General features: G+C 42.2%; 1 protein-coding gene across 20 annotated transcripts in view; it reads left to right on the top strand.

The window, feature by feature from the left end:
* The window catches only part of LOC125687678 (uncharacterized), a 37,876-nt gene extending 11,277 nt beyond the window's left edge, over positions 1-26,599 (top strand). For 2 of the 20 annotated variants that reach the window (XM_048932902.1, XM_048932901.1), the window contains one exon: positions 21,272-26,599. The gene's annotated coding sequence lies outside the window, so the exon portion shown is untranslated. Of the gene's footprint in view, positions 1-13,233; positions 13,260-15,565 lie in introns of those variants that run through there. The other 18 variants (XM_048932909.1, XM_048932905.1, XM_048932900.1 and 15 more) reach the window with 18 other exon arrangements.
* Positions 26,600-27,432: the final 833 nt, after the last annotated feature.

The raw sequence follows: 27,432 nt of genomic DNA, 5'->3' as shown, positions 1-27,432 counted from the left end.
TGGGGTCAGAAAGGCCAATTTTGGGTCCAAAAATCTCATTTTTGGGGTCATTTTGTCCCTTTTTTGCGTTCAGAATCCCATTTTGGGGTCAGAAATGCCAATTTTGGGGCAAAAATGGCCATTTTTGGGGCCTAGAATCCCATTTTGGGTCCAAAAATGCCAATTTTGGATCATTTGCCCCCATTTCTTGAGTCCAGAATCCCATTTTGGGGTCAGAAATGCCAATTTTGGGGCAAAAATGGCCATTTTTGGGGCCTGGAATCCCATTTTGGGTCCAAAAATACCATTTTTGGGTCATTTGCTCCCATTTCTTGAGTCCAGAATCCCATTTTGGGGTCAAAGTCTCCATTTTAGGGTCAGAAATGCCAGTTTTGGGTCCAAAAATCTCATTTTTGGGGTCATTTTGTCCCTTTTTTGAGTCCAGAATCCCATTTTGGGTCCAAAAATGCCAATTTTGGGGCAAAAATGGCCATTTTGGGGCTTAGAATCCCATTTTGGGTCCAAAAATGCCATTTTTGGGTCATTTCCTCCCATTTCTTGAGTCCAGAATCCCATTTTGGGGTCAAAGTCTCCATTTTGGGGTCAGAAATGCCAATTTTGGGTCCAAAAATCTCATTTTTGGGGTCATTTTGTCCCTTTTTTGAGTCCAGAATCCCATTTTGGGGTCAGAAATGCCAATTTTGGGGCAAAAATGGCCATTTTTGGGGCCTAGAATCCAATTTTGGGGTCAGAAATGCCAATTTTGGCTCAAAAATGGCCATTTTTGGGGCCTAGAATCCAATTTTGGGGTCAGAAATGCCAATTTTGGGGCAAAAATGGCCATTTTTGGGGTCAAAGTCTCTATTTTGGGTCCAAAAATGCCGTTTTTGGGTCATTTGCCCCCATTTCTTGAGTCCAGAATCCCATTTTGGGGTCAAAGTCTCCATTTTGGGGTCAGAAATGCCAATTTTGGGTCCAAAAATCTCATTTTTGGGGTCATTTTGTCCCTTTTTTGAGTCCAGAATCCCATTTTGGGGTCAGAAATGCCAATTTTGGGGCAAAAATGGCCATTTTGGGGGCCTAGAAACCATATTTTGGTTCCAAAAATGCCATTTTTGGGTCATTTCCACCCATTTCTTGAGTCCAGAATCCCATTTTGGGGTCAAAGTCTCCATTTTCGGGTCAGAAATGCCAATTTTGGGTCCAAAAATCTCATTTTTGGGGTCATTTTGTCCCTTATTTGAGTCCAGAATCCCATTTTGGGGTCAGAAATGCCAATTTTGGGTCATTTGCCCCCAATTTTGGAGTCCAGATTCCCATTTTGGGGTCAGAAATGCCAATTTTGGGGCAAAAATGGCCATTTTTGGGAGCTGGAATCCTATTTTGGGTCCAAAAATGCCAATTTTGGGTCATTTGCCCCCATTTCTTGAGTCCAGAATCCCATTTTGGGGTCAAAGTCTCCATTTTGGGGTCAGAAATGCCAATTTTGGGTCCAAAAACCTCATTTTTGGGGTCATTTCATCCCTTATTTGAGTCCAGAATCCCATTTTGGAGTCAGAAATGCCAATTTTGGGGCAAAAAAAGGCCATTTTTGGTGCCTGGAATCCCATTTTGGGTCCAAAAATGCCAATTTTGGGTCATTTGCCCCCATTTCTTGAGTCCAGAATCCCATTTTGGGGTCAAAGTCTCCATTTTGGGGTCAGAAATGCCAATTTTGGGTCCAAAAATCTCATTTTTGGGGTCATTTTGTCCCTTTTTTGAGTCCAGAATCCCATTTTGGGGTCAGAAATGCCAATTTTGGGGCAAAAATGGCCATTTTTGGGGCCTAGAATCCAATTTTGGGTCCAAAAATGCCAATTTTTGGTCATTTCCTCCCATTTCTTGAGTCCAGAATCCCATTTTGGGGTCAAAGTCTCCATTTTAGGGTCAGAAATGCCAGTTTTGGGTCCAAAAATCTCATTTTTGGGGTCATTTTGTCCCTTTTTGGAGTCCAGAATCCCATTTTGGGGTCAGAAATGCCAATTTTGGGGCAAAAATGACCATTTTTGGGGCCTAGAATCCCATTTTGGGTCCAAAAATGCCATTTTTGGGTCATTTGCTCCCATTTCTTGAGTCCAGAATCCCATTTTGGGGTCAAAGTCTCCATTTTGGGGTCAGAAATGCCAATTTTGGGTCCAAAAATCTCATTTTTGGGGTCATTTTGTCCCTTTTTTGAGTCCAGAATCCCATTTTGGGGTCAGAAATGCCAATTTTGGGGCAAAAATGGCCATTTTTGGGGCCTAGAATCCAATTTTGGGGTCAGAAATGCCAATTTTGGCTCAAAAATGGCCATTTTTGGGGCCTAGAATCCAATTTTGGGGTCAGAAATGCCAATTTTGGGGCAAAAATGGCCATTTTTGGGGTCAAAGTCTCTATTTTGGGTCCAAAAATGCCGTTTTTGGGTCATTTGCCCCCATTTCTTGAGTCCAGAATCCCATTTTGGGGTCAAAGTCTCCATTTTGGGGTCAGAAATGCCAATTTTGGGTCCAAAAATCTCATTTTTGGGGTCATTTTGTCCCTTTTTTGAGTCCAGAATCCCATTTTGGGGTCAGAAATGCCAATTTTGGGGCAAAAATGGCCATTTTGGGGGCCTAGAATCCCATTTTGGGGTCAGAAATGCCATTTTTGGGTCATTTCCTCCCATTTCTTGAGTCCAGAATCCCATTTTGGGGTCAAAGTCTCCATTTTGGGGTCAGAAATGCCAATTTTGGTCCAAAAATCTCATTTTTGGGGTCATTTTGTCCCTTTTTTGAGTCCAGAATCCCATTTTGGGGTCAGAAATGCCAATTTTGGGGCAAAAATGGCCATTTTTGGGGCCTAGAATCCCATTTTGGGTCCAAAAATGCCAATTTTGGGTCATTTGCCCCCATTTCTTGAGTCCAGAATCCCATTTTGGGGTCAAAGTCTCCATTTTGGGGTCAGAAATGCCAATTTTGGGTCCAAAAATCTCATTTTTGGGGTCATTTTGTCCCTTTTTGGAGTCCAGAATCCCATTTTGGGGTCAGAAATGCCAATTTTGGGGCAAAAATGTCCATTCTTGGGGTCAAAGTCTCCATTTTGGGGTCAGAAATGCCAATTTTGGGTCAAAAATGGCCATTTTTGGGAGCTGGAATCCCATTTTGGGTCCAAAAATGCCATTTTTGGGTCATTTGCCCCCATTTCTTGAGTCCAGAATCCCATTTTGGGGTCAAAGTCTCCATTTTGGGGTCAGAAATGCCAATTTTGGGTCCAAAAATCTCATTTTTGGGGTCATTTTGTCCCTTTTTTGAGTCCAGAATCCCATTTTGGGGTCAGAAATGTCAATTTTGGGGCAATAATGGCCATTTTGGGGGTCTAGAATCCCATTTTGGGTCCAAAAATGCCAATTTTGGGTCATTTGCTCCCATTTCTTGAGTCCAGAATCCCATTTTGGGGTCAAAGTCTCCATTTTGGGGTCAGCAATCCCAATTTTGGGTCCAAAAATCTCATTTTTGGGGTCATTTTGTCCCTTTTTTGAGTCTAGAATCCCATTTTGGGGTCAGAAATGCCAATTTTGGGGCAAAAATGGCCATTTTTGGGGCTTAGAATCCAATTTTGGGTCCAAAAATGCCAATTTTGGGTCATTTCCTCCCATTTCTTGAGTCCAGAATCCCATTTTGGGGTCAAAGTCTCCATTTTGGGGTCAGAAATGCCAATTTTGGGTCCAAAAATCTCATTTTTGGGGTCATTTTGTCCCTTTTTTGAGTCCAGAATCCCATTTTGGGGTCAGAAATGCCAATTTTGGGGCAAAAATGGCCATTTTTGGGGCCTAGAATCCCATTTTGGGTCCAAAAATGCCAATTTTGGGGCAAAAATTGCCATTTTTGGGGTCAAAGTCTCCATTTTGGGGTCAGAAATGCCAATTTTGGGTCCAAAAATCTCATTTTGGTGGTCATTTTGTCCCTTCTTTGAGTCCAGAATCCCATTTTGGGGTCAGAAATGCCAATTTTGGGGCAAAAAAGGCCATTTTTGGTGCCTGGAATCCCATTTTGGGTCCAAAAATGCCAATTTTGGGTCATTTGCCCCCATTTCTTGAGTCCAGAATCCCATTTTGGGGTCAAAGTCTCCATTTTGGGGTCAGAAATGCCAATTTTGGGTCCAAAAATCTCATTTTTGGGGTCATTTTGTCCCTTTTTTGAGTCCAGAATCCCATTTTGGGGTCAGAAATGCCAATTTTGGGGCAAAAATGGCCATTTTTGGGGCCTAGAATCCAATTTTGGGTCCAAAAATGCCAATTTTTGGTCATTTCCTCCCATTTCTTGAGTCCAGAATCCCATTTTGGGGTCAAAGTCTCCATTTTAGGGTCAGAAATGCCAGTTTTGGGTCCAAAAATCTCATTTTTGGGGTCATTTTGTCCCTTTTTGGAGTCCAGAATCCCATTTTGGGGTCAGAAATGCCAATTTTGGGGCAAAAATGACCATTTTTGGGGCCTAGAATCCCATTTTGGGTCCAAAAATGCCATTTTTGGGTCATTTGCTCCCATTTCTTGAGTCCAGAATCCCATTTTGGGGTCAAAGTCTCCATTTTTGGGTCAGAAATGCCAATTTTGGGTCCCAAAATCTCATTTTTGGGGTCATTTTGCCCCTTTTTTGAGTCCAGAATCCCATTTTGGGGTCAGAAATGCCAATTTTGGGGCAAAAATGGCCATTTTTGGGGCCTGGAATCCCATTTTGGGTCCAAAAATGCCAATTTTGGGTCATTTGCCCCCATTTCTTGAGTCCAGAATCCCATTTTGGGGTCAAAGTCTCCATTTTGGGGTCAGAAATGCCAATTTTGGGTCCAAAAATCTCATTTTTGGGGTCATTTTGTCCCTTATTTGAGTCCAGAATCCCATTTTGGGGTCAGAAATGCCAATTTTGGGGCAAAAATGGCCATTTTTGGGAGCTGGGATCCCATTTTGGGTCCAAAAATGCCAATTTTGGGTCATTTCCTCCCATTTCTTGAGTCCAGAATCCCATTTTGGGGTCAAAGTCTCCATTTTGGGGTCAGAGATGCCAATTTTGGGTCCAAAAATGCCAATTTTGGGTCTAAAATGGCCATTTTTGGTGCCTAGAATCCATTTTGGGTCCAAAAATGCCAAGTTTGGGGCAAAAATGGCCATTTATGGGGCCTAGAATCCCATTTTGGGTCCAAAAATGCCAATTTTGGGTCATTTGCCCCCATTTCTTGAGTCCAGAATCCCATTTTGGGGTCAAAGTCTCCATTTTGGGGTCAGAAATTCCAATTTTGGGTCTAAAATGTCCATTTTTGGGGCCTAGAATCCCATTTTGGGTCCAAAAATGCCGATTTTGGGTCATTTGCCCCCATTTCTTGAGTCCAGAATCACATTTTGGGGTCAAAGTCTCCATTTTGGGGTCAGAAATGCCAATTTTGGGTCCAAAAATCTCATTTTTGGGGTCATTTTGCCCCTTTTTGGAGTCCAGAATCCCATTTTGGGGTCTGAAATGCCAATTTTGGGTCAAAAATGGCCATTTTTGGGGCCTAGAATCCCATTTTGGGTCCAAAAATGCCAATTTTGGGTCATTTCCTCCCATTTCTTGAGTCCAGAATCCCATTTTGGGGTCAAAGTCTCCATTTTGGGGTCAGAAATGCCAATTTTGGGTCCAAAAATCTCATTTTTGGGGTCATTTTGTCCCTTTTTTGAGTCCAGAATCCCATTTTGGGGTCAGAAATGCCAATTTTGGGCCAAAAATGGCCATTTTTGGGGCCTAGAATCCCATTTTGGGTCCAAAAATGCCAATTTTGGGTCTAAAAATGCCATTTTTGGGTCATTTGCCCCCATTTCTTGAGTCCAGAATCCCATTTTGGGGTCAAAGTCTCCATTTTAGGGTCAGAAATGCCAATTTTGGGTCCAAAAATCTCATTTTTGGGGTCATTTTGTCCCTTTTTTGAGTCCAGAATCCCATTTTGGGGTCAGAAATGCCAATTTTGGGGCAAAAATGGCCATTTTGGGGGCCTAGAATCCCATTTTGGGTCCAAAAATGCCAATTTTGGGTCATTTGCCCCCATTTCTTGAGTCCAGAATCCCATTTTGGGGTCAAAGTCTCCATTTTGGGGTCAGAAATGCCAATTTTGGGTCCAAAAATCTCATTTTTGGGGTCATTTTGTCCCTTTTTTGAGTCCAGAATCCCATTTTGGGGTCAGAAATGCCAATTTTGGGGCAAAAATGGTCATTTTTGGGGCCTGGAATCCCATTTTTGGGTCCAAAAATGCCATTTTTGGGTCATTTGCTCCCATTTCTTGAGTCCAGAATCCCATTTTGGGGTCAAAGTCTCCATTTTGGGGTCAGAAATGCCAATTTTGGGTCCAAAAATCTCATTTTTGGGCTCATTTTGTCCCTTTTTGGAGTCCAGAATCCCATTTTGGGGTCAGAAATGCCAATTTTGGGGCAAAAATGGCCATTTTTGGGGCCTGGAATCCCATTTTGGGTCCAAAAATGCCAATTTTGGGGCAAAAATTACAATTTTGGGTTCCTAGAATCCATTTTGGGGTCAGAAATGCCAATTTTGGGTCCAAAAATCTCATTTTTGGGGTCATTTTGTCCCTTTTTTGAGTCCAGAATCCCATTTTGGGTCCAAAAATGCCAATTTTGGGGCAAAAATGGCCATTTTGGGGCTTAGAATCCCATTTTGGGTCCAAAAATGCCATTTTTGGGTCATTTCCTCCCATTTCTTGAGTCCAGAATCCCATTTTGGGGTCAAAGTCTCCATTTTGGGGTCAGAAATGCCAATTTTGGGTCCAAAAATCTCATTTTTGGGCTCATTTTGTCCCTTTTTTGAGTCCAGAATCCCATTTTGGGGTCAGAAATGCCAATTTTGGGGCAAAAATGGCCATTTTGGGGGCCTAGAATCCCATTTTGGGGTCAGAAATGCCATTTTTGGGTCATTTCCTCCCATTTCTTGAGTCCAGAATCCCATTTTGGGGTCAAAGTCTCCATTTTGGGGTCAGAAATGCCAATTTTGGGTCCAAAAATCTCATTTTTGGGGTCATTTTGTCCCTTTTTTGGGTCCAGAATCCCATTTTGGGGTCAGAAATGCCAATTTTGGGGCAATAATGGCCATTTTTGGGGCCTAGAATCCCATTTTGGGTCCAAAAATGCCAATTTTGGGTCATTTGCCCCCATTTCTTGAGTCCAGAATCCAATTTTGGGGTCAGAAATGCCAATTTTGGGTCCAAAAATCTCATTTTTGGGGTCATTTTGTCCCTTTTTTGAGTCCAGAATCCCATTTTGGGGTCAGAAATGCCAATTTTGGGGCAAAAATGGCCATTTTTGGGGCCTAGAATCCCAATTTGGGTCTAAAAATGCCAATTTTGGGGCAAAAATGACCATTTTTGGGGTCAAAGTCTCCATTTTGGGGTCAGAAATGCCATTTTTGGGTCCAAAAATCTCATTTTTGGGGTCATTTTGTCCCTTTTTTGAGTCCAGAATCCCATTTTGGGGTCAGAAATGCCAATTTTGGGGCAAAAATGGCCATTTTTGGGGCCTAGAATCCCATTTTGGGTCCAAAAATGCCAATTTTGGGTCATTTCCTCCCATTTCTTGAGTCCAGAATCCCATTTTGGGGTCAGAAATGCCAATTTTGGGGCAAAAATGACCATTTTTGGGGCCTAGAATCCCATTTTGGGTCCAAAAATGCCAATTTTGGGTCATTTGCTCCCAATTTTGGACTCCAGAATCCCATTTTGGGGTCAAAGTCTCCATTTTGGGGTCAGAAATGCCAATTTTGTGTCCAAAAATCTCATTTTTGGGGTCATTTTGTCCCTTTTTTGTGTCCAGAATCCCATTTTGGGGTCAGAAATGCCAATTTTGGGGCAAAAATGGCCAATTTTGGGGCCTAGAATCCCATTTTGGGTCCAAAAATGCCATTTTTGGGTCATTTGCCCCCATTTCTTGAGTCCAGAATCCCATTTTGGGGTCAAAGTCTCCATTTTGGGGTCAGAAATGCCAATTTTGGGTCCAAAAATCTCATTTTTGGGGTCATTTTGTCCCTTTTTTGAGTCCAGAATCCCATTTTGGGGTCAGAAATGTCAATTTTGGGGCAATAATGGCCATTTTGGGGGTCTAGAATCCCATTTTGGGTCCAAAAATGCCAATTTTGGGTCATTTGCTCCCATTTCTTGAGTCCAGAATCCCATTTTGGGGTCAAAGTCTCCATTTTGGGGTCAGCAATCCCAATTTTGGGTCCAAAAATCTCATTTTTGGGGTCATTTTGTCCCTTTTTTGAGTCTAGAATCCCATTTTGGGGTCAGAAATGCCAATTTTGGGGCAAAAATGGCCATTTTTGGGGCTTAGAATCCAATTTTGGGTCCAAAAATGCCAATTTTGGGTCATTTCCTCCCATTTCTTGAGTCCAGAATCCCATTTTGGGGTCAAAGTCTCCATTTTGGGGTCAGAAATGCCAATTTTGGGTCCAAAAATCTCATTTTTGGGGTCATTTTGTCCCTTTTTTGAGTCCAGAATCCCATTTTGGGGTCAGAAATGCCAATTTTGGGGCAAAAATGGCCATTTTTGGGGCCTAGAATCCCATTTTGGGTCCAAAAATGCCAATTTTGGGGCAAAAATTGCCATTTTTGGGGTCAAAGTCTCCATTTTGGGGTCAGAAATGCCAATTTTGGGTCCAAAAATCTCATTTTGGTGGTCATTTTGTCCCTTCTTTGAGTCCAGAATCCCATTTTGGGGTCAGAAATGCCAATTTTGGGGCAAAAAAGGCCATTTTTGGTGCCTGGAATCCCATTTTGGGTCCAAAAATGCCAATTTTGGGTCATTTGCCCCCATTTCTTGAGTCCAGAATCCCATTTTGGGGTCAAAGTCTCCATTTTGGGGTCAGAAATGCCAATTTTGGGTCCAAAAATCTCATTTTTGGGGTCATTTTGTCCCTTTTTTGAGTCCAGAATCCCATTTTGGGGTCAGAAATGCCAATTTTGGGGCAAAAATGGCCATTTTTGGGGCCTAGAATCCAATTTTGGGTCCAAAAATGCCAATTTTTGGTCATTTCCTCCCATTTCTTGAGTCCAGAATCCCATTTTGGGGTCAAAGTCTCCATTTTAGGGTCAGAAATGCCAGTTTTGGGTCCAAAAATCTCATTTTTGGGGTCATTTTGTCCCTTTTTGGAGTCCAGAATCCCATTTTGGGGTCAGAAATGCCAATTTTGGGGCAAAAATGACCATTTTTGGGGCCTAGAATCCCATTTTGGGTCCAAAAATGCCATTTTTGGGTCATTTGCTCCCATTTCTTGAGTCCAGAATCCCATTTTGGGGTCAAAGTCTCCATTTTTGGGTCAGAAATGCCAATTTTGGGTCCCAAAATCTCATTTTTGGGGTCATTTTGCCCCTTTTTTGAGTCCAGAATCCCATTTTGGGGTCAGAAATGCCAATTTTGGGGCAAAAATGGCCATTTTTGGGGCCTGGAATCCCATTTTGGGTCCAAAAATGCCAATTTTGGGTCATTTGCCCCCATTTCTTGAGTCCAGAATCCCATTTTGGGGTCAAAGTCTCCATTTTGGGGTCAGAAATGCCAATTTTGGGTCCAAAAATCTCATTTTTGGGGTCATTTTGTCCCTTATTTGAGTCCAGAATCCCATTTTGGGGTCAGAAATGCCAATTTTGGGGCAAAAAATGGCCATTTTTGGGAGCTGGGATCCCATTTTGGGTCCAAAAATGCCAATTTTGGGTCATTTCCTCCCATTTCTTGAGTCCAGAATCCCATTTTGGGGTCAAAGTCTCCATTTTGGGGTCAGAGATGCCAATTTTGGGTCCAAAAATGCCAATTTTGGGTCTAAAATGGCCATTTTTGGTGCCTAGAATCCATTTTGGGTCCAAAAATGCCAAGTTTGGGGCAAAAATGGCCATTTATGGGGCCTAGAATCCCATTTTGGGTCCAAAAATGCCAATTTTGGGTCATTTGCCCCCATTTCTTGAGTCCAGAATCCCATTTTGGGGTCAAAGTCTCCATTTTGGGGTCAGAAATTCCAATTTTGGGTCTAAAATGTCCATTTTTGGGGCCTAGAATCCCATTTTGGGTCCAAAAATGCCGATTTTGGGTCATTTGCCCCCATTTCTTGAGTCCAGAATCACATTTTGGGGTCAAAGTCTCCATTTTGGGGTCAGAAATGCCAATTTTGGGTCCAAAAATCTCATTTTTGGGGTCATTTTGCCCCTTTTTGGAGTCCAGAATCCCATTTTGGGGTCTGAAATGCCAATTTTGGGTCAAAAATGGCCATTTTTGGGGCCTAGAATCCCATTTTGGGTCCAAAAATGCCAATTTTGGGTCATTTCCTCCCATTTCTTGAGTCCAGAATCCCATTTTGGGGTCAAAGTCTCCATTTTGGGGTCAGAAATGCCAATTTTGGGTCCAAAAATCTCATTTTTGGGGTCATTTTGTCCCTTTTTTGAGTCTAGAATCCCATTTTGGGGTCAGAAATGCCAATTTTGGGGCAAAAATGGCCATTTTTGGGGCTTAGAATCCAATTTTGGGTCCAAAAATGCCAATTTTGGGTCATTTCCTCCCATTTCTTGAGTCCAGAATCCCATTTTGGGGTCAAAGTCTCCATTTTGGGGTCAGAAATGCCAATTTTGGGTCCAAAAATCTCATTTTTGGGGTCATTTTGTCCCTTTTTTGAGTCCAGAATCCCATTTTGGGGTCAGAAATGCCAATTTTGGGGCAAAAATGGCCATTTTTGGGGCCTAGAATCCCATTTTGGGTCCAAAAATGCCAATTTTGGGGCAAAAATTGCCATTTTTGGGGTCAAAGTCTCCATTTTGGGGTCAGAAATGCCAATTTTGGGTCCAAAAATCTCATTTTGGTGGTCATTTTGTCCCTTCTTTGAGTCCAGAATCCCATTTTGGGGTCAGAAATGCCAATTTTGGGGCAAAAAAGGCCATTTTTGGTGCCTGGAATCCCATTTTGGGTCCAAAAATGCCAATTTTGGGTCATTTGCCCCCATTTCTTGAGTCCAGAATCCCATTTTGGGGTCAAAGTCTCCATTTTGGGGTCAGAAATGCCAATTTTGGGTCCAAAAATCTCATTTTTGGGGTCATTTTGTCCCTTTTTTGAGTCCAGAATCCCATTTTGGGGTCAGAAATGCCAATTTTGGGGCAAAAATGGCCATTTTTGGGGCCTAGAATCCAATTTTGGGTCCAAAAATGCCAATTTTTGGTCATTTCCTCCCATTTCTTGAGTCCAGAATCCCATTTTGGGGTCAAAGTCTCCATTTTAGGGTCAGAAATGCCAGTTTTGGGTCCAAAAATCTCATTTTTGGGGTCATTTTGTCCCTTTTTGGAGTCCAGAATCCCATTTTGGGGTCAGAAATGCCAATTTTGGGGCAAAAATGACCATTTTTGGGGCCTAGAATCCCATTTTGGGTCCAAAAATGCCATTTTTGGGTCATTTGCTCCCATTTCTTGAGTCCAGAATCCCATTTTGGGGTCAAAGTCTCCATTTTTGGGTCAGAAATGCCAATTTTGGGTCCCAAAATCTCATTTTTGGGGTCATTTTGCCCCTTTTTTGAGTCCAGAATCCCATTTTGGGGTCAGAAATGCCAATTTTGGGGCAAAAATGGCCATTTTTGGGGCCTGGAATCCCATTTTGGGTCCAAAAATGCCAATTTTGGGTCATTTGCCCCCATTTCTTGAGTCCAGAATCCCATTTTGGGGTCAAAGTCTCCATTTTGGGGTCAGAAATGCCAATTTTGGGTCCAAAAATCTCATTTTTGGGGTCATTTTGTCCCTTATTTGAGTCCAGAATCCCATTTTGGGGTCAGAAATGCCAATTTTGGGGCAAAAATGGCCATTTTTGGGAGCTGGGATCCCATTTTGGGTCCAAAAATGCCAATTTTGGGTCATTTCCTCCCATTTCTTGAGTCCAGAATCCCATTTTGGGGTCAAAGTCTCCATTTTGGGGTCAGAGATGCCAATTTTGGGTCCAAAAATGCCAATTTTGGGTCTAAAATGGCCATTTTTGGTGCCTAGAATCCATTTTGGGTCCAAAAATGCCAAGTTTGGGGCAAAAATGGCCATTTATGGGGCCTAGAATCCCATTTTGGGTCCAAAAATGCCAATTTTGGGTCATTTGCCCCCATTTCTTGAGTCCAGAATCCCATTTTGGGGTCAAAGTCTCCATTTTGGGGTCAGAAATTCCAATTTTGGGTCTAAAATGTCCATTTTTGGGGCCTAGAATCCCATTTTGGGTCCAAAAATGCCGATTTTGGGTCATTTGCCCCCATTTCTTGAGTCCAGAATCACATTTTGGGGTCAAAGTCTCCATTTTGGGGTCAGAAATGCCAATTTTGGGTCCAAAAATCTCATTTTTGGGGTCATTTTGCCCCTTTTTGGAGTCCAGAATCCCATTTTGGGGTCTGAAATGCCAATTTTGGGTCAAAAATGGCCATTTTTGGGGCCTAGAATCCCATTTTGGGTCCAAAAATGCCAATTTTGGGTCATTTCCTCCCATTTCTTGAGTCCAGAATCCCATTTTGGGGTCAAAGTCTCCATTTTGGGGTCAGAAATGCCAATTTTGGGTCCAAAAATCTCATTTTTGGGGTCATTTTGTCCCTTTTTTGAGTCCAGAATCCCATTTTGGGGTCAGAAATGCCAATTTTGGGCCAAAAATGGCCATTTTTGGGGCCTAGAATCCCATTTTGGGTCCAAAAATGCCAATTTTGGGTCTAAAAATGCCATTTTTGGGTCATTTGCCCCCATTTCTTGAGTCCAGAATCCCATTTTGGGGTCAAAGTCTCCATTTTAGGGTCAGAAATGCCAATTTTGGGTCCAAAAATCTCATTTTTGGGGTCATTTTGTCCCTTTTTTGAGTCCAGAATCCCATTTTGGGGTCAGAAATGCCAATTTTGGGGCAAAAATGGCCATTTTGGGGGCCTAGAATCCCATTTTGGGTCCAAAAATGCCAATTTTGGGTCATTTGCCCCCATTTCTTGAGTCCAGAATCCCATTTTGGGGTCAAAGTCTCCATTTTGGGGTCAGAAATGCCAATTTTGGGTCCAAAAATCTCATTTTTGGGGTCATTTTGTCCCTTTTTTGAGTCCAGAATCCCATTTTGGGGTCAGAAATGCCAATTTTGGGGCAAAAATGGTCATTTTTGGGGCCTGGAATCCCATTTTTGGGTCCAAAAATGCCATTTTTGGGTCATTTGCTCCCATTTCTTGAGTCCAGAATCCCATTTTGGGGTCAAAGTCTCCATTTTAGGTCCAAAAATGCCAATTTTGGGTCCAAAAATCTCATTTTTGGGCTCATTTTGTCCCTTTTTGGAGTCCAGAATCCCATTTTGGGGTCAGAAATGCCAATTTTGGGGCAAAAATGGCCATTTTTGGGGCCTGGAATCCCATTTTGGGTCCAAAAATGCCAATTTTGGGGCAAAAATTACAATTTTGGGTTCCTAGAATCCATTTTGGGGTCAGAAATGCCAATTTTGGGTCCAAAAATCTCATTTTTGGGGTCATTTTGTCCCTTTTTTGAGTCCAGAATCCCATTTTGGGTCCAAAAATGCCAATTTTGGGGCAAAAATGGCCATTTTGGGGCTTAGAATCCCATTTTGGGTCCAAAAATGCCATTTTTGGGTCATTTCCTCCCATTTCTTGAGTCCAGAATCCCATTTTGGGGTCAAAGTCTCCATTTTGGGGTCAGAAATGCCAATTTTGGGTCCAAAAATCTCATTTTTGGGCTCATTTTGTCCCTTTTTTGAGTCCAGAATCCCATTTTGGGGTCAGAAATGCCAATTTTGGGGCAAAAATGGCCATTTTGGGGGCCTAGAATCCCATTTTGGGGTCAGAAATGCCATTTTTGGGTCATTTCCTCCCATTTCTTGAGTCCAGAATCCCATTTTGGGGTCAAAGTCTCCATTTTGGGGTCAGAAATGCCAATTTTGGGTCCAAAAATCTCATTTTTGGGGTCATTTTGTCCCTTTTTTGGGTCCAGAATCCCATTTTGGGGTCAGAAATGCCAATTTTGGGGCAATAATGGCCATTTTTGGGGCCTAGAATCCCATTTTGGGTCCAAAAATGCCAATTTTGGGTCATTTGCCCCCATTTCTTGAGTCCAGAATCCAATTTTGGGGTCAGAAATGCCAATTTTGGGTCCAAAAATCTCATTTTTGGGGTCATTTTGTCCCTTTTTTGAGTCCAGAATCCCATTTTGGGGTCAGAAATGCCAATTTTGGGGCAAAAATGGCCATTTTTGGGGCCTAGAATCCCATTTTGGGTCCAAAAATGCCAATTTTGGGTCATTTCCTCCCATTTCTTGAGTCCAGAATCCCATTTTGGGGTCAGAAATGCCAATTTTGGGGCAAAAATGACCATTTTTGGGGCCTAGAATCCCATTTTGGGTCCAAAAATGCCAATTTTGGGTCATTTGCTCCCAATTTTGGACTCCAGAATCCCATTTTGGGGTCAAAGTCTCCATTTTGGGGTCAGAAATGCCAATTTTGTGTCCAAAAATCTCATTTTTGGGGTCATTTTGTCCCTTTTTTGTGTCCAGAATCCCATTTTGGGGTCAGAAATGCCAATTTTGGGGCAAAAATGGCCAATTTTGGGGCCTAGAATCCCATTTTGGGTCCAAAAATGCCATTTTTGGGTCATTTGCCCCCATTTCTTGAGTCCAGAATCCCATTTTGGGGTCAAAGTCTCCATTTTGGGGTCAGAAATGCCAATTTTGGGTCCAAAAATCTCATTTTTGGGGTCATTTTGTCCCTTTTTTGAGTCCAGAATCCCATTTTGGGGTCAGAAATGTCAATTTTGGGGCAATAATGGCCATTTTGGGGGTCTAGAATCCCATTTTGGGTCCAAAAATGCCAATTTTGGGTCATTTGCTCCCATTTCTTGAGTCCAGAATCCCATTTTGGGGTCAAAGTCTCCATTTTGGGGTCAGCAATCCCAATTTTGGGTCCAAAAATCTCATTTTTGGGGTCATTTTGTCCCTTTTTTGAGTCTAGAATCCCATTTTGGGGTCAGAAATGCCAATTTTGGGGCAAAAATGGCCATTTTTGGGGCTTAGAATCCAATTTTGGGTCCAAAAATGCCAATTTTGGGTCATTTCCTCCCATTTCTTGAGTCCAGAATCCCATTTTGGGGTCAAAGTCTCCATTTTGGGGTCAGAAATGCCAATTTTGGGTCCAAAAATCTCATTTTTGGGGTCATTTTGTCCCTTTTTTGAGTCCAGAATCCCATTTTGGGGTCAGAAATGCCAATTTTGGGGCAAAAAATGGCCATTTTGGGGGCCTAGAATCCCATTTTGGGTCCAAAAATGCCAATTTTGGGTCATTTCCCCCCATTTCTTGAGTCCAGAATCCCATTTTGGGATCAAAGTCTCCATTTTGGGGTCAGAAATGCCAATTTTGGTCCAAAAATCTCATTTTTGGGGTCATTTTGTCCCTTTTTGGAGTCCAGAATCCCATTTTGGGGACAGAAATGCCAATTTTGGGGCAAAAATGGCCATTTTTGGGGCCTAGAATCCCATTTTGGGTCCAAAAATGCCAATTTTTGGTCAAAAATGTCCATTTTTGGGGTCAAAGTCTCCATTTTAGGGTCAGAAATGCCATTTTTGGGTCCAAAAATCTCATTTTTGGGGTCATTTTGTCCCTTTTTGGAGTCCAGAATCCCATTTTGGGGTCAGAAATGCCAATTTTGGGGCAAAAATGCCCATTTTTGGGGCCTAGAATCCCATTTTGGGTCCAAAAATGCCAATTTTGGGTCATTTGCCCCCATTTCTTGAGTCCAGAATCCCATTTTGGGGTCAAAGTCTCCATTTTGGGGTCAGAAATGCCAATTTTGGGTCCAAAAATCTCATTTTTGGGGTCATTTTGTCCCTTTTTGGAGTCCAGAATCCCATTTTGGTGTCAGAAATGCCAATTTTGGGGCAAAAATGGCCATTTTTGGGGCCTAGAATCCCATTTTGGGTCCAAAAATGCCAATTTTGGGTCATTTGCCCCCATTTCTTGAGTCCAGAATCCCATTTTGGGGTCAAAGTCTCCATTTTAGGGTCAGAAAGGCCAATTTTGGGGCAAAAAATGCCATTTTTGGGGTCATTTTGCCCCTTTTTTGAGTCCAGAATCCCATTTTGGGGTCAGAAATGCCAATTTTGGGTATAAAATGGCCATTTTTGGGGCCTAGAATCCCATTTTGGGTCCAAAAATGCCAATTTTTGGTCAAAAATGTCCATTTTTGGGGTCAAAGTCTCCATTTTAGGGTCAGAAATGCCATTTTTGGGTCCAAAAATCTCATTTTTGGGGTCATTTTGTCCCTTTTTGGAGTCCAGAATCCCATTTTGGGGTCAGAAATGCCAATTTTGGGGCAAAAATGCCCATTTTTGGGGCCTAGAATCCCATTTTGGGTCCAAAAATGCCAATTTTGGGTCATTTGCCCCCATTTCTTGAGTCCAGAATCCCATTTTGGGGTCAAAGTCTCCATTTTGGGGTCAGAAATGCCAATTTTGGGTCCAAAAATCTCATTTTTGGGGTCATTTTGTCCCTTTTTGGAGTCCAGAATCCCATTTTGGTGTCAGAAATGCCAATTTTGGGGCAAAAATGGCCATTTTTGGGGCCTAGAATCCCATTTTGGGTCCAAAAATGCCAATTTTGGGTCATTTGCCCCCATTTCTTGAGTCCAGAATCCCATTTTGGGGTCAAAGTCTCCATTTTAGGGTCAGAAAGGCCAATTTTGGGGCAAAAAATGCCATTTTTGGGGTCATTTTGCCCCTTTTTTGAGTCCAGAATCCCATTTTGGGGTCAGAAATGCCAATTTTGGGTATAAAATGGCCATTTTTGGGGCCTAGAATCCCATTTTGGGTCCAAAAATGCCAATTTTGGGGCAAAAATTGTCATTTTTGGGGTCAAAGTCTCCATTTTGGGGTCAGAAATGCCAATTTTGGGTCCAAAAATCTCATTTTTGGGGTCATTTTGTCCCTTCTTTGAGTCCAGAATCCCATTTTGGGGTCAGAAATGCCAATTTTGGGTTCAAAAATCTCATTTTTGGGGTCATTTTGTCCCTTTTTTGAGTCCAGAATCCCATTTTGGGGTCAGAAATGCCAATTTTGGGGCAAAAATGGCCATTTTTGGGGCCTAGAATCCCATTTTGGGTCCAAAAATGCCAATTTTGGGGGCAAAAATTGTCATTTTTGGGGTCAAAGTCTCCATTTTGGGGTCAGAAATGCCAATTTTGGGACCAAAAATCTCATTTTTGGGGTCATTTTGTCCCTTATTTGAGTCCAGAATCCCATTTTGGGTCCAAAAATGGCCATTTTGGGGGCAAAAATTGTCATTTTTGGGGTCAAAGTCTCCATTTTGGGGTCAGAAATGCCAATTTTGGGTCCAAAAATGCCAATTTTGGGGCAAAAATGGCCATTTTTGGGGCCTAGAATCCTATTTTGGGGTCAGAAATATCACTTTTGGGTCCAAAAATGGCCATTTTTGGGGTCAAAGTCTCCATTTTGGGGTCAGAAATGCCAATTTTGGGGCAAAAATGGCCATTTTTGGGGTCAAAGTCTCCATTTTGGGGTCAGAAATGCCAATTTTGGGGCAAAAATGGCCATTTTGGGGCCTAGAATCCCATTTTGGGTCCAAAAATGCCATTTTTGGGTCATTTCCTCCCATTTCTTGAGTCCAGAATCCCATTTTGGGGTCAAAGTCTCCATTTTAGGTCCAAAAACACCAATTTTGGGTCCAAAAATCTCATTTTTGGGGTCATTTTGTCCCTTATTTGAGTCCAGAATCCCATTTTGGGGTCAGAAATGCCAATTTTGGGGCAAAAATGGCCATTTTTGGGGCCTAGAATCCCAATTTGGGTCTAAAAATGCCAATTTTGGGTCAAAAATGACCATTTTTGGGGTCAAAGTCTCCATTTTGGGGTCAGAAATGCCATTTTTGGGTCCAAAAATCTCATTTTTGGGGTCATTTTGTCCCTTTTCTGAGTCCAGAATCCTATTTTGGGGTCAGAAATGTCAATTTTGGGTCTAAAATGACCATTTTTGGGGCCTAGAATCCCATTTTGGGTCCAAAAATGCCAATTTTGGGTCATTTGCCCCCATGTCTTGAGTCCAGAATCCCATTTTGGGGTCAAAGTCTCCATTTTGGGGTCAGAAATGCCAATTTTGGGTCCAAAAATCTCATTTTTGGGGTCATTTTGTCCCTTTTTTCAGTCCAGAATCCCATTTTGGGGTCAGAAATGCCAATTTTGGGGCAAAAATGGCCATTTTTGGGGTCTAGAATCCCATTTTGGGTCAAAAAATGCCAATTTTGGGTCATTTCCTCCCATTTCTTGAGTCCAGAATCCCATTTTGGGGTCAAAGTCTCCATTTTGGGGTCAGAAATGCCAATTTTGGGTCCAAAAATCTCATTTTTGGGGTCATTTTGTCCCTTTTTTGAGTCCAGAATCCCATTTTGGGGTCAGAAATGCCAATTTTGGGGCAAAAATGGCCATTTTTGGGGACTTGACTCCCATTTTGGGTCCAAAAATCTCATTTTTGGGGTCATTTTGTCCCTTTTTTGAGTCCAGAATCCCATTTTGGGGTCAGAAATGCCAATTTTGGGGCAAAAATGGCCATTTTTGGGGCCTAGAATCCCATTTTGGGTCCAAAAATGCCAATTTTGGGTCATTTGCCCCCATTTCTTGAGTCCAGAATCCCATTTTGGGGTCAAAGTCTCCATTTTGGGGTCAGAAATGCCAATTTTGGGTCCAAAAATCTCATTTTTGGGGTCATTTTGTCCCTTTTTTGAGTCCAGAATCCCATTTTGGGGTCAGAAATGCCAATTTTGGGGCAAAAATGGCCATTTTTGGGGCCTAGAATCCCATTTTGGGGTCCAAAAATGCCAATTTTGAATCATTTGCCCCCATTTCTTGAGTCCAGAATCCCATTTTGGGGTCAAAGTCTCCATTTTGGGGTCAGAAATGCCAATTTTGGGTCCAAAAATCTCATTTTTGGGGTCATTTTGTCCCTTTTTTGAGTCCAGAATCCCATTTTGGGGTCAGAAATGCCAATTTTGGGGCAAAAATGGCCATTTTTGGGGCCTAGAATCCCATTTTGGGTCCAAAAATGGCCATTTTGGGGTCCTAGAATCCAATTTTGGGTTCAAAAATGCCAATTTTGGGTCTAAAACGGCCATTTTTGGGGCCTAGAATCCCATTTTGGGTCCAAAAATGCCAATTTTGGGTCAAAAATGTCCATTTTTGGGATCAAAGTCTCCATTTTGGGGTCAGAAATGCCAATTTTGGGTCCAAAAATCTCATTTTTGGGGTCATTTTGTCCCTTATTTGAGTCCAGAATCCCATTTTGGGGTCAGAAATGCCAATTTGGGGGCAAAAATGCCAATTTTGGGGTCCTAGAATCCCATTTTGGGTCCAAAAATGCCAATTTTGGGTCAAAAATGACCATTTTTGGGGTCAAAGTCTCCATTTTGGGGTCAGAAATGCCAATTTTGGGTCCAAAAATCTCATTTTTGGGGTCATTTTGTCCCTTTTTTGACTCCAGAATCCCATTTTGGGGTCAGAAATGCCAATTTTGGGTCCCAAAATCTCATTTTTGGGGTCATTTTGTCCCTTTTTTGAGTCCAGAATCCCATTTTGGGTCCAAAAATGCGCATTTTGGGGCAAAAATGGCCATTTTTGGGGGCTGGAATCCCATTTTGGGTCCAAAAATGCCAATTTTGGGTCATTTGCCCCCATTTCTTGAGTCCAGAATCCCATTTTGGGGTCAAACTCTCCATTTTGGGGTCAGAAATGCCAATTTTGGGTCCAAAAATCCCATTTTTGGGGTCATTTTGTCCCTTTTTTGAGTCCAGAATCCCATTTTGGGGTCAGAAATGCCAATTTTGGGGCAAAAATGGCCATTTTTGGGGCCTAGAATCCCATTTTGGGTCCAAAAATGCCAATTTTGGGTCATTTGCCCCCATTTCTTGAGTCCAGAATCCCATTTTGGGGTCAGAAATGCCAATTTTGGGGCAAAAATGGCCATTTTTGGGGTCAAAGTCTCCATTTTGGGGTCAGAAATGCCAATTTTGGGTCCAAAAATCTCATTTTTGGGGTCATTTTGTCCCTTTTTTGAGTCCAGAATCCCATTTTGGGTCCAAAAATGCCAATTTTGGGGCAAAAATGGCCATTTTTGGGGTCAAAGTCACCATTTTGGGGTCAGAAATGCCAATTTTGGGGCCAAAATGGCCATTTTTGGGGTCAAAGTCTCCATTTTGGGGTCAGAAATGCCAATTATGGGTCCAAAAATCTCATTTTTGGGGTCATTTCATCCCTTTTTTGAGTCCAGAATCCCATTTTGGGGTCAGAAATGCCAATTTTGGGTCAAAAATGGCCATTTTTGGGAGCTGGAATCCCATTTTGGGTCCAAAAATGCCAATTTTGGGTCATTTGCCCCCATTTCTTGAGTCCAGAATCCCATTTTGGGGTCAAAGTCTCCATTTTAGGTTCAGAAATACCATTTTTGGGTCTAAAATGGCCATTTTGGGGGCTTAGAATCCCATTTTGGGTCCAAAAATGCCAATTTTGGGTCATTTCCTCCCATTTCTTGAGTCCAGAATCCCATTTTGGGGTCAAAGTCTCCATTTTGGGGTCAGAAATGCCAATTTTGGGTCCAAAAATCTCATTTTTGGGGTCATTTTGTCCCTTTTTTGAGTCCAGAATCCCATTTTGGGGTCAGAAATGCCAATTTTGGGGCAAAAATGGCCATTTTTGGGGCCTAGAATCCCATTTTGGGTCCAAAAATGCCAATTTTGGGTCATTTCCTCCCATTTCTTGAGTCCAGAATCCCATTTTGGGGTCAAAGTCTCCATTTTGGGTCCAAAAATGCCAATTTTGGGCCCAAAAATCTCATTTTTGGGGTCATTTTGTCCCTTTTTTGAGTCCAGAATCCCATTTTGGGGTCAGAAATGCCAATTTTGGGGCAAAAATGGCCATTTTTGGGGCCTAGAATCCCATTTTGGGTCCAAAAATGCCAATTTTGGGTCATTTCCTCCCATTTCTTGAGTCCAGAATCCCATTTTGGGGTCAAAGTCTCCATTTTGGGGTCAGAAATGCCAATTTTGGGTCCAAAAATCTCATTTTTGGGGTCATTTTGTCCCTTTTTTGAGTCCAGAATCCCATTTTGGGGTCAGAAATGCCAATTTTGGCTCAAAAATGGCCATTTTTGGTGGCTGGAATCCCATTTTGGGTCCAAAAATGCCTTTTTTGGGTCATTTCCTCCCATTTCTTGAGTCCAGAATCCCATTTTGGGGTCAAAGTCTCCATTTTAGGGTCAGAAATGCCAATTTTGGGTCCAAAAATCTCATTTTTGGGGTCATTTTGTGCCTTTTTTGAGTCCAGAATCCCATTTTGGGGTCAGAAATGCCAATTTTGGGTCAAAAATGGCCATTTTTGGGAGCTGGAATCCCATTTTGGGTCCAAAAATGCCAATTTTGGGTCATTTGCCCCCATTTCTTGAGTCCAGAATCCCATTTTGGGGTCAAAGTCTCCATTTTAGGTCCAAAAATGCCAATTTTGGGTCCAAAAATCTCATTTTTGGGGTCATTTTGTCCCTTTTTTGAGTCCAGAATCCCATTTTGGGGTCAGAAATGCCAATTTTGGGGCAAAAATGGTCATTTTTGGGGCCTGGAATCCCATTTTTGGGTCCAAAAATGCCATTTTTGGGTCATTTGCTCCCATTTCTTGAGTCCAGAATCCCATTTTGGGGTCAAAGTCTCCATTTTGGGGTCAGAAATGCCAATTTTGGGTCCAAAAATCTCATTTTTGGGCTCATTTTGTCCCTTTTTGGAGTCCAGAATCCCATTTTGGGGTCAGAAATGCCAATTTTGGGGCAAAAATGGCCATTTTTGGGGCCTGGAATCCCATTTTGGGTCCAAAAATGCCAATTTTGGGTCATTTGCCCCCATTTCTTGAGTCCAGAATCCCATTTTGGGGTCAAAGTCTCCATTTTGGGGTCAGAAATGCCAATTTTGGGTCCAAAAATCTCATTTTTGGGGTCATTTTGTCCCTTTTTTGAGTCCAGAATCCCATTTTGGGGTCAGAAATGCCAATTTTGGGGCAAAAATGGCCATTTTTGGGTCAAAGTCTCCATTTTGGGGTCAGAAATGCCAATTTTGGGTCCAAAAATCTCATTTTTGGGGTCATTTTGTGCCTTTTTTGAGTCCAGAATCCCATTTTGGGGTCAGAAATGCCAATTTTGGGTCAAAAATGGCCATTTTTGGGAGCTGGAATCCCATTTTGGGTCCAAAAATTCCAATTTTGGGTCATTTGCCCCCATTTCTTGAGTCCAGAATCCCATTTTGGGGTCAAAGTCTCCATTTTAGGTCCAAAAATGCCAATTTTGGGTCCAAAAATCTCATTTTTGGGGTCATTTTGTGCCTTTTTTGAGTCCAGAATCCCATTTTGGGGTCAGAAATGCCAATTTTGGGGCAAAAATGGCCATTTTTGGGGCCTAGAATCCAATTTTGGGTCCAAAAATGGCCAATTTTGGGTCATTTCCTCCCATTTCTTGAGTCCAGAATCCCATTTTGGGGTCAAAGTCTCCATTTTGGGGTCAGAAAGGCCAATTTTGGGTCCAAAAATCTCATTTTTGGGGTCATTTTGTCCCTTTTTTGCGTTCAGAATCCCATTTTGGGGTCAGAAATGCCAATTTTGGGGCAAAAATGGCCATTTTTGGGGCCTAGAATCCCATTTTGGGTCCAAAAATGCCAATTTTGGATCATTTGCCCCCATTTCTTGAGTCCAGAATCCCATTTTGGGGTCAGAAATGCCAATTTTGGGGCAAAAATGGCCATTTTTGGGGCCTGGAATCCCATTTTGGGTCCAAAAATACCATTTTTGGGTCATTTGCTCCCATTTCTTGAGTCCAGAATCCCATTTTGGGGTCAAAGTCTCCATTTTAGGGTCAGAAATGCCAATTTTGGGTCCAAAAATCTCATTTTTGGGGTCATTTTGTCCCTTTTTTGAGTCCAGAATCCCATTTTGGGTCCAAAAATGCCAATTTTGGGGCAAAAATGGCCATTTTGGGGCTTAGAATCCCATTTTGGGTCCAAAAATGCCATTTTTGGGTCATTTCCTCCCATTTCTTGAGTCCAGAATCCCATTTTGGGGTCAAAGTCTCCATTTTGGGGTCAGAACTGCCAATTTTGGGTCCAAAAATCTCATTTTTGGGGTCATTTTGTCCCTTTTTTGAGTCCAGAATCCCATTTTGGGGTCAGAAATGCCAATTTTGGGGCAAAAATGGCCATTTTTGGGGCCTAGAATCCAATTTTGGGGTCAGAAATGCCAATTTTGGCTCAAAAATGGCCATTTTTGGGGCCTAGAATCCAATTTTGGGGTCAGAAATGCCAATTTTGGGGCAAAAATGGCCATTTTTGGGGTCAAAGTCTCTATTTTGGGTCCAAAAATGCCGTTTTTGGGTCATTTGCCCCCATTTCTTGAGTCCAGAATCCCATTTTGGGGTCAAAGTCTCCATTTTGGGGTCAGAAATGCCAATTTTGGGTCCAAAAATCTCATTTTTGGGGTCATTTTGTCCCTTTTTTGAGTCCAGAATCCCATTTTGGGGTCAGAAATGCCAATTTTGGGGCAAAAATGGCCATTTTGGGGGCCTAGAAACCATATTTTGGTTCCAAAAATGCCATTTTTGGGTCATTTCCACCCATTTCTTGAGTCCAGAATCCCATTTTGGGGTCAAAGTCTCCATTTTCGGGTCAGAAATGCCAATTTTGGGTCCAAAAATCTCATTTTTGGGGTCATTTTGTCCCTTATTTGAGTCCAGAATCCCATTTTGGGGTCAGAAATGCCAATTTTGGGTCATTTGCCCCCAATTTTGGAGTCCAGATTCCCATTTTGGGGTCAGAAATGCCAATTTTGGGGCAAAAATGGCCATTTTTGGGAGCTGGAATCCTATTTTGGGTCCAAAAATGCCAATTTTGGGTCATTTGCCCCCATTTCTTGAGTCCAGAATCCCATTTTGGGGTCAAAGTCTCCATTTTGGGGTCAGAAATGCCAATTTTGGGTCCAAAAACCTCATTTTTGGGGTCATTTCATCCCTTATTTGAGTCCAGAATCCCATTTTGGAGTCAGAAATGCCAATTTTGGGGCAAAAAAGGCCATTTTTGGTGCCTGGAATCCCATTTTGGGTCCAAAAATGCCAATTTTGGGTCATTTGCCCCCATTTCTTGAGTCCAGAATCCCATTTTGGGGTCAAAGTCTCCATTTTGGGGTCAGAAATGCCAATTTTGGGTCCAAAAATCTCATTTTTGGGGTCATTTTGTCCCTTTTTTGAGTCCAGAATCCCATTTTGGGGTCAGAAATGCCAATTTTGGGGCAAAAATGGCCATTTTTGGGGCCTAGAATCCAATTTTGGGTCCAAAAATGCCAATTTTTGGTCATTTCCTCCCATTTCTTGAGTCCAGAATCCCATTTTGGGGTCAAAGTCTCCATTTTAGGGTCAGAAATGCCAGTTTTGGGTCCAAAAATCTCATTTTTGGGGTCATTTTGTCCCTTTTTGGAGTCCAGAATCCCATTTTGGGGTCAGAAATGCCAATTTTGGGGCAAAAATGACCATTTTTGGGGCCTAGAATCCCATTTTGGGTCCAAAAATGCCATTTTTGGGTCATTTGCTCCCATTTCTTGAGTCCAGAATCCCATTTTGGGGTCAAAGTCTCCATTTTTGGGTCAGAAATGCCAATTTTGGGTCCCAAAATCTCATTTTTGGGGTCATTTTGCCCCTTTTTTGAGTCCAGAATCCCATTTTGGGGTCAGAAATGCCAATTTTGGGGCAAAAATGGCCATTTTTGGGGCCTGGAATCCCATTTTGGGTCCAAAAATGCCAATTTTGGGTCATTTGCCCCCATTTCTTGAGTCCAGAATCCCATTTTGGGGTCAAAGTCTCCATTTTGGGGTCAGAAATGCCAATTTTGGGTCCAAAAATCTCATTTTTGGGGTCATTTTGTCCCTTATTTGAGTCCAGAATCCCATTTTGGGGTCAGAAATGCCAATTTTGGGGCAAAAATGGCCATTTTTGGGAGCTGGGATCCCATTTTGGGTCCAAAAATGCCAATTTTGGGTCATTTCCTCCCATTTCTTGAGTCCAGAATCCCATTTTGGGGTCAAAGTCTCCATTTTGGGGTCAGAGATGCCAATTTTGGGTCCAAAAATGCCAATTTTGGGTCTAAAATGGCCATTTTTGGTGCCTAGAATCCATTTTGGGTCCAAAAATGCCAAGTTTGGGGCAAAAATGGCCATTTATGGGGCCTAGAATCCCATTTTGGGTCCAAAAATGCCAATTTTGGGTCATTTGCCCCCATTTCTTGAGTCCAGAATCCCATTTTGGGGTCAAAGTCTCCATTTTGGGGTCAGAAATTCCAATTTTGGGTCTAAAATGTCCATTTTTGGGGCCTAGAATCCCATTTTGGGTCCAAAAATGCCGATTTTGGGTCATTTGCCCCCATTTCTTGAGTCCAGAATCCCATTTTGGGGTCAAAGTCTCCATTTTGGGGTCAGAAATGCCAATTTTGGGTCCAAAAATCTCATTTTTGGGGTCATTTTGCCCCTTTTTGGAGTCCAGAATCCCATTTTGGGGTCTGAAATGCCAATTTTGGGTCAAAAATGGCCATTTTTGGGGCCTAGAATCCCATTTTGGGTCCAAAAATGCCAATTTTGGGTCATTTCCTCCCATTTCTTGAGTCCAGAATCCCATTTTGGGGTCAAAGTCTCCATTTTGGGGTCAGAAATGCCAATTTTGGGTCCAAAAATCTCATTTTTGGGGTCATTTTGTCCCTTTTTTGAGTCCAGAATCCCATTTTGGGGTCAGAAATGCCAATTTTGGGCCAAAAATGGCCATTTTTGGGGCCTAGAATCCCATTTTGGGTCCAAAAATGCCAATTTTGGGTCTAAAAATGCCATTTTTGGGTCATTTGCCCCCATTTCTTGAGTCCAGAATCCCATTTTGGGGTCAAAGTCTCCATTTTAGGGTCAGAAATGCCAATTTTGGGTCCAAAAATCTCATTTTTGGGGTCATTTTGTCCCTTTTTTGAGTCCAGAATCCCATTTTGGGGTCAGAAATGCCAATTTTGGGGCAAAAATGGCCATTTTGGGGGCCTAGAATCCCATTTTGGGTCCAAAAATGCCAATTTTGGGTCATTTGCCCCCATTTCTTGAGTCCAGAATCCCATTTTGGGGTCAAAGTCTCCATTTTGGGGTCAGAAATGCCAATTTTGGGTCCAAAAATCTCATTTTTGGGGTCATTTTGTCCCTTTTTTGAGTCCAGAATCCCATTTTGGGGTCAGAAATGCCAATTTTGGGGCAAAAATGGTCATTTTTGGGGCCTGGAATCCCATTTTTGGGTCCAAAAATGCCATTTTTGGGTCATTTGCTCCCATTTCTTGAGTCCAGAATCCCATTTTGGGGTCAAAGTCTCCATTTTGGGGTCAGAAATGCCAATTTTGGGTCCAAAAATCTCATTTTTGGGCTCATTTTGTCCCTTTTTGGAGTCCAGAATCCCATTTTGGGGTCAGAAATGCCAATTTTGGGGCAAAAATGGCCATTTTTGGGGCCTGGAATCCCATTTTGGGTCCAAAAATGCCAATTTTGGGGCAAAAATTACAATTTTGGGTTCCTAGAATCCATTTTGGGGTCAGAAATGCCAATTTTGGGTCCAAAAATCTCATTTTTGGGGTCATTTTGTCCCTTTTTTGAGTCCAGAATCCCATTTTGGGTCCAAAAATGCCAATTTTGGGGCAAAAATGGCCATTTTGGGGCTTAGAATCCCATTTTGGGTCCAAAAATGCCATTTTTGGGTCATTTGCTCCCATTTCTTGAGTCCAGAATCCCATTTTGGGGTCAAAGTCTCCATTTTGGGGTCAGAAATGCCAATTTTGGGTCCAAAAATCTCATTTTTGGGCTCATTTTGTCCCTTTTTTGAGTCCAGAATCCCATTTTGGGGTCAGAAATGCCAATTTTGGGGCAAAAATGGCCATTTTTGGGGCCTAGAATCCAATTTTGGGGTCAGAAATGCCAATTTTGGGGCAAAAAATGGCCATTTTTGGGGTCAAAGTCTCTATTTTGGGTCCAAAAATGCCGTTTTTGGGTCATTTGCCCCCATTTCTTGAGTCCAGAATCCCATTTTGGGGTCAAAGTCTCCATTTTGGGGTCAGAAATGCCAATTTTGGGTCCAAAAATCTCATTTTTGGGGTCATTTTGTCCCTTTTTTGAGTCCAGAATCCCATTTTGGGGTCAGAAATGCCAATTTTGGGGCAAAAATGGCCATTTTGGGGGCCTAGAATCCCATTTTGGGGTCAGAAATGCCATTTTTGGGTCATTTCCTCCCATTTCTTGAGTCCAGAATCCCATTTTGGGGTCAAAGTCTCCATTTTGGGGTCAGAAATGCCAATTTTGGGTCCAAAAATCTCATTTTTGGGGTCATTTT

This window comes from Lagopus muta, unplaced genomic scaffold (genome assembly GCF_023343835.1).
Source record: "Lagopus muta isolate bLagMut1 unplaced genomic scaffold, bLagMut1 primary scaffold_149, whole genome shotgun sequence".
Taxonomy (NCBI): domain Eukaryota; kingdom Metazoa; phylum Chordata; class Aves; order Galliformes; family Phasianidae; genus Lagopus; species Lagopus muta.
Note: the sequence above shows the minus strand (reverse complement) of the source record. Positions and strands in the feature narration are given on the sequence as shown.